Raw genomic sequence first — 7,439 nt, forward strand, 5'->3', positions numbered from 1 at the left:
TGCCTGCTCAGGCACTACTCACCTTCTACCCTAGGGCTTCCTTGTTGATGGTGAGGAAGAAGATACTATGGGATCTGGTTGGTGCCCACATAAGTGTGACCTAGAAATGAGGGGGAGCTAACACCCTGTGGTTAGCTCTGGGCCACTCACTAAGCAAGAATACCAGACCACCCAAAGTGCTGGTCAAGAATGAGGGAATCCAGAATGGGTGGTGAAGGGTGCAGAAGATGAGATGAATATAAATTATGGCCTTATTATGGTATGAACAATAGACACAGGAACTGAGGCTGTTTTAATTTTATATACTTTCTGGGTCTCTCTAGACTTCAGGGAGGTTAGTGGCCCAGGATCTGAGGTTTAAAGACTGATGAAGGACAGCAATTCCCTGCATCGGGCAAACTGAGAATTTTAAAGAAAAGGAACTTTATAGCTTCTGGAAAAATGTTAGTGACTTCGAGTAGATTCCTGTCAAAGAGAGGGCAATGTAGAATCAGCACAGACCATAGTTCTTCTGAGTCTTTCCTCCTTTGGAGCCCATGGCTTTTTATTTCCAGATTGTTCTTTGAGGTACAGACACATCTTTGAGGGCACAACATGGACCTGAGCAATTGCTCAGCATTTAGTTAACTGACAAGAACTAATATAAGGTAAGACTGATAAAGATCTACTTTCGCCTTCGTTTATGTTAAACTGTCCTCTATCTGCTGGCATTGACTCGTATTGCTAGGAAGTAACTCGCCAGAACAAATGGGAAACATGCTATTGTTTTAGGAGATAGACTGATCTTCTATAGTATGTCAGTTATTATTTCTTGTCAGAAGCAAAAAGCATGGAAATACTTAGATTTTAAGAGAGAGAACATATCTTTTCTCGTATATTCTTAGCTCCTTTAATTGTTAAGAGTTGCTAATTATTGTCCCCCTATGATAGATGAGGAAAGTGAAGCTCTAAGAATTAAGCAAATTGCAGTGTTAGTAAGTATGGATTTCATGCCTGGTCTGTCAGGATCCAACGCCTGAGCTGTGTCATTATATTAAATGCCCTTCAATTATTTTCATAGGATGTCTATCCACAAATGACAGGAGAATCTTCATGGAGTTTTCTTTTTGAGAAACTCACTTTTTAAAAAAAAAAATTATTATTTTTTGAGATTTTATTTATTTATTTGACAGAGAGAGAGATTGAGCACGAGTGGGAGGAGGGGCAGAGAGAGATAGAGAGGGAGAAGCAGACTCCCCACTGAGCAGGGAGCCTGATTTGGGGCTTGATTCCAAGACCCTGGGATCATGACCTGAGCCGAAGGCATGCTACTTAACCAACTGAGCCACCCAGGCACCCTGAGAAACTCACTCTTTTGTCACCATTCTTGGTTTGGAAGTTCAGAAAATATTGAAAAATTAAAATGAAGCAGTATCAGTGAAATTGTTAAAAATTACTTAGTACTGCCTATTCAAATATTGATTGTATTTAGACAAGGAAAAAGGAAAAAGCCTCTTAAAAACTAATTTGGTTTTAACACAAAGTCCCATTGTAAAGTGCCAAGTCTAGCTAAAGAAATCTACATAGAGCAAGAACATTCGTTAAAATAGGAAAAAGAAGAGGAGCTCTATGCTTAGGGAACTTAGGGAAAGAATCATGATATCTTGACTAGCAGAGGCCTGAAAGACTGGGGGACTCTCTCACTGATGCAACTTAAACTCATAGAAATTTAATCAAAACAACAAGCACTATCATTAATGGAAGCTACCACAGTAAACTGACTAGACCTAACCAACCTCTAGGACTTCCTTAGCAAATCCAATCCTATGTTGGTATTTGAAATATCCTAGTTAAAGGCAATGCATATTTGGATACCTTTCTGATTCATAAATATCATCAGTCTGCAAATATGTTATAGTTATGTCTATCTACAGTAAGAATGAGTTATATCGAATATTTTCTAATCCAGAGAGATTGGACATTAAAATAGTTAGGCAGCTGAATTTTAATGAAGTTAGGAATAATATAACAGATGCTTCATGAATTACCATATTATGAGAAAATTCTCTTTTCCATATCTTTAAGAGTAACACAGACCTCTATTTTTAACATAGAGCCCATTTCATGGCTTTGTTACACCATGCATCAAGTCATATCTTCAGCTACCTTAATCTATATATAGAAATTTAGATTACATAGATCAGCTGTAAGAAATATAGAAGTATTTATATTTATTACTGGAAATCTTTTAGTTCTAATTATGGAATTATTTTCCCCAGAAAATGTTATTAAACGTTTTGTGGGATAGCTTTTTAAAAATAGTCAAATAGGAAACATGGCGTAGCATACATAAGGGGCTTCTTATTAGAAAGTTATTTAGGGAGTTTTCTTAAAAAAAAAAAAAATTCCAGGAGGGAGACACCTGAAATCGCTTGTAACACACATGAGTAAGCACAAGTTTCTAAGGAATTCTAGGTGAAAAAGCTAAGAGATAGATTATTCATGCATGTTAATTATTCTGTAGGTAAGTTTTCTTTTTCAAAAATTGTAACATTCAAGAAGAATATTATTAGGATTTACTTATTTACTTCTGTTCTATTTTTTTCTTTACAAATCTCAAACATTTTTCAATAGTACCTGTCATGATGTAGGTCAAAATATTCTTAAAAAGTCAATTTTAAATGGCATTATTGATTTTTTTTTTAACATGTCAAAAGATAGTATTTTCTGCAAGTTTTCACAAGGTGAATTAAATCTATAATCTAATTTTGAAACTTCTATAGGAAACACTCTCTGGAAATCGAAAACTTTCATTAAATAATACTATACCTTAATAGAAATATTGTACGGAAATGCCTCAATTGATGGGAAATTCTGGTAATACGCTGTTTTGTTTAAATTTTTTAAATTTAGGATTAACTGTTTCACTTTCAGTTCTTACTGAAAATCTTTTAAAAATGTATTCATGACCTTTACTGTCATGGGAAGTACAAAAAGTATATTAATCTTTGGCCACTGTGAATTTCCAGTGTCTGATATTGATTTTTCTGACTATCAATAATCATTGTATGGTCAGAGATTAGGATGAATGTATATAACTTCAACATATAACTAGGAATTTATTATTGGAATAAAGCCTTGATAGAAACTTCCTTTCTCAATATAAGCTTCTTTTCCCTTCTCAAAATAGAGCTCTAGCAATGGTTTGGGATTGGAAATTTTTTAATCAGGGGCTCTAGGTAGTTAAATGTTTGTTGAAATAGGATTTTACTGTATTATGGCAGGATTTTGATGAGTGCAGGGGTAAACTGTTGAGGCTTACTCCATATCCTGACAGTGATTTTACTCAACAGGGTACAACTCATGGTTGGGGAATAGATAGGAGGAAGTAACCTGGATGTAGAGATGGGCCTTGAGCAAGGATAGTCTGTTTAGCATCCAAGCACTGTCACAACTTCTGGCTTGATTTTAGAAATAGAAGTTCAAATATGGTGGGGCTGCTACAACCAGGAAAGCTAACCAAATGGATGGTGGTTGATTGGTTCTGGAAGATTTTTGTATAGTGGTTCTTATGAGTGGAGGATTCACTCTGGGGAAGGAAGGCTGAGAGACAATCGGGCTTATAAGTATAGCTGGATTTACTATAGGGTCCCAGTGCTAAAAGGGAGGATAGATTGCACCAGATGCAAATATACAATAGAAAATCGAGGCAGAGACTTCCTATCAACATGGTGAAAGGAGATGGCAGTGGAAGTCTCTTCCTCTTGCTCCTAGTTATGGAAATACTGGAAAATATGTTCATTTTTAAAAGTAAATAACCAGGCTTTAAAGAAAGAATGTAAAAATCCCTGGTAATGAAGAAGGAATATAAAGTCAGATTTGTAAGAAGATGAAGCCATGGAGGCTCATAGGAGTTTCACAACCAGACAGAGATTTGAGAGTTGGGACTAGAGACCAGTTCAGAGTCAGAAGATGAGGCCATAGACTCATGTGAGACAGACACTGGGACAGTCTCCTGCATCATCATGATTCTAGGGCTGCCCCTAGTGTTAAGTGGGACTGCCGAGATTCTGCCCTCTGGGGCAGGCCTGGGATCGGTTGAGTAAAAAAATGCAAGGAATTGGAATCCTAACTTAACACCAACAGGTGTGAGTCCTGAATTTACACCACTCCTGGGGTGCAGGAATTCCAAAATAAGAAATTGAACAACGATATTGGTACTAGAACTCATGAACCTCTCAGGTCTCTGGAAGAAACAGGAGTGGGACAGTTCTGAAAGGATCATCCCATAAGACAGAGCACATAGGAATTAAAGAAGGAAAGGAAAGGAGAGGAGAGGAAAGGAAAGGAAAGAAGGAAGAAAGGAAGACAGGAAGAAAGAAAGAAAGAGGGAAAACAGAATTCCATGAGGGAGACAGAACAGCTGCAATAACCTGGAGAGTTTGCACACCAAGAACTGAAGATTCTAGAATGATCTGAAATATAATAGCCCAATAAAAAAGCTTAAAGAGATAAAAAGAAAGAATAAAAACCATAATAAAAAATAAAGTATGGAAAAAGAAAATGTGTAGTTATAAAGCATAAATAGTAAGTGAAATGAAAACTTAACAAATGTTAAATAGCAGATTAGGCCTAGCCAAAGAGAGGATTAGTGAAGTGGAGCTATTCTGGAAAAAGTCAATTAGAATGTAGCACAGAAATGTGAAGAGATGTAAAAAAAAAAATTATGAGGAGAGATGGAGGATAGATTAGAAGGTCCAGCATAGGAGTTCCAGAAACATAAAATTGAGATAATAAGAAAGAGGTTGTATGGTTGTAAATTTTCTAGGCCTGAAGCAAGATAGAAGTGCTCAATTTGACAGATTATACCAACATCTGAGTGAGATAAATAGAAACAAATTCAAATCTAAGTTCCTCAAAAACAAACAAAAAATCTTGAAAGCTATCTGACAGAAATGGAAGAAAACCTAAAAGAAATGACAAATTAGACTGAAAGCAATTAGACTTAGAAACTAGATTCAGGAAGCTTTTAAAAGATGGAATGCATCTTTTCAAAAGATTTTATTTATTTATTTATTTATTTATTTATTTATTTATTTGAGAGAGAGAGAGCCTGTGTGTGCCTGCAAGTTGGGGGGAGGGGCAAAGGGGGAGGGAGAGAGAGACTCCATGCTGAGCACAGAGCCCAAACGGCTGGATCTCATGACCCTGAGATCATGACCTGAGCCGAAATCAGTCAGACACTTAACCGAGTAAGCAACCCAGATGCCCCTGGAGTGCATTTTAAAATGTTGAAGTAAAAGGGGGTGGTATGTATTTCTCTACTGCTTGATTCTGGGCTCAGCCATGTGACTTGCTGTAGCCAATAGAATGAAGTGAAAATGACAACATGCCAGTTTCCAATGTAGGCCTCAGTTGTGAATTTCTTCTGTGCTGGTGCCCTCACCTTGGGAAAGAATATGCCTGGGCCACCCCACTGGTCCCAGGAGTAAGATGAGTGACATGAAGAACAGGGCCATCCCAAACATCAGGGAGAAGATAGCTGACCCACATATCCAACCCATGAGAATAAGTCATTGTTTTTTCTGTTCTTGAGTTTTACAGATGGATTATTGGATTATTTTTGTATTACTGATGTAAGAAATTAACACAAACTTAGTGACTTAAAACAACACAAATTCATTCTCTTACAGTTCTGGAGTTCCAAAATGAGTCATACAGGGCTAAAATCAAAGGTTGGCAGGGCTGTTTTTTCGGGAGGCTTTGGAGGGGAACTCATTTCTTAGCTTCTGGGGGCCACCCATTCCATGGCTCATGAGCTCTTCCTCATTTCACTCCAGTCTTTCGCTTCTGTTGTCATATATCCTACTTCTGTAGTCAAATCTGTTTCTGTCTTCTGTTATAAGGACACTTGTGATTACATTCAGGGCCTACTTGGATAATTCAGGATAATCTTCCCATTTCAAGAAACTTAACTTACATCTGCAAAGTCCCTTTTGCTGTATAAGTTAACATTCACAGGTTTTAGGAATTAGGATGTGGATACCTTGGGGAGTAAGCATTATTCGGCAGACCACAATTGTTATATAGGGTTTTATTTTTATTTTTTATTTATCCATTAAAAAAAACCCCAAACATTTCCAGGAGAATGAAAGTTCAAGAGACTTACTGGGCAGAGATCAATATTATAAGAACTACTAAAGGATATAGTTAATAAGTGGCATTGGGTAGTGATTAAACACATGGATTTTTTGGCCAATTGCCTTGGTTCAAATACAGGTTCTGCCACTTTCTATCTGTGTAACCTTGGGCAAGTTACTTACTCTTCTGTGACCCCTGTGACTCAGTTTCCTCATATGTAAAATGGGAATAATCATAGAAGTTTCTACCTCATAGGTTTCTTATGAGGATTAAATGAATTAATGTCAGTAAAGTGCTTCCAACATTTATAAAGCTCATGGTAAATGCTATTCAAATATTTATTAAATAACAAAAGAACACAGGGGGCGCCTGGGTGGCTCAGTTGGTTTGGCCATCCGACTCTTGGTTTCGGCTAAGGTCATGATCTTGGGGTCCTGAGATCGAGCTCTGCACGGGCTCCTAGCTCAGTGTGGAGTCGGCTTGTCCCTGTCTCTCTGCTCTTCTTCCCACTCTCTTTCTGTCTTTCATAAATAAATAAAATCTTAAAAAAAAAAGTGAATCATTTCACTCCCAACCTGATAGCAAAATTGAAAATGCCTGACAACAGCAAGTGCTAAAGTTACTGTGGGGAAATGGGAGTAGTTGTGTAAATTGATACTACTTTCCAAAGCAATTTGGCCACATCTAATTAGGTTGAAGATAGGCTTATCCTACTAGGCAGCAATTTTGGGTTTACCCAGGCAACCTTCTGGCAAACTTGCACACGGAGACACTTGAGGATGGTTACCATGTTTTATAACAGTGTTTATGATAGGGACTCTATCAGAAGTCAGGTTCCTCAGGAGCAGAGTCTGAGACAGTGATGAAGGTGTATGCCATTTATTGTCAGCATGCTCTTCAGGAGAAACCTGTAAGGGAGTGAGGGAAGCAGTGGCAGGGTGGAGAAATGTTAGGCGAAGATATGGTCTCAGGTGAAGAAGTCTTCATGGTTAGATCCATGAAAGGCTCTGCAACATAAATAACATTGAACAGTTTCTCCCTTGAGGTAATGGGGTCATTTTGTATTCCGTGCCTGTCGTACCTGCACATATGTATGTCACCTCCAGTGTAAGGTAGCTTCTCTCAGCCAAGAGAGATTTCTGGGTAGAGGGGCAGCTTGTGAGCCATCAGCAGCCAACAGTTAGAGCAGCTGGAGGTAGATACACTGCCCAGGGAAAACGGATCTGGGTGGGGCACTACAACTTCCTTAAAAAATGCAATACCTAATGCTCATCCAAAGGAGAATGGGTAAGGGGTGCCTGGGTGGCTCAGTTGGTTAA

This window comes from Mirounga angustirostris, unplaced genomic scaffold (assembly GCF_029215605.1).
Source record: "Mirounga angustirostris isolate CCGP_5_RB_7025 unplaced genomic scaffold, mMirAng1.0.hap1 SCAF_12, whole genome shotgun sequence".
Lineage (NCBI taxonomy): Eukaryota > Metazoa > Chordata > Mammalia > Carnivora > Phocidae > Mirounga > Mirounga angustirostris.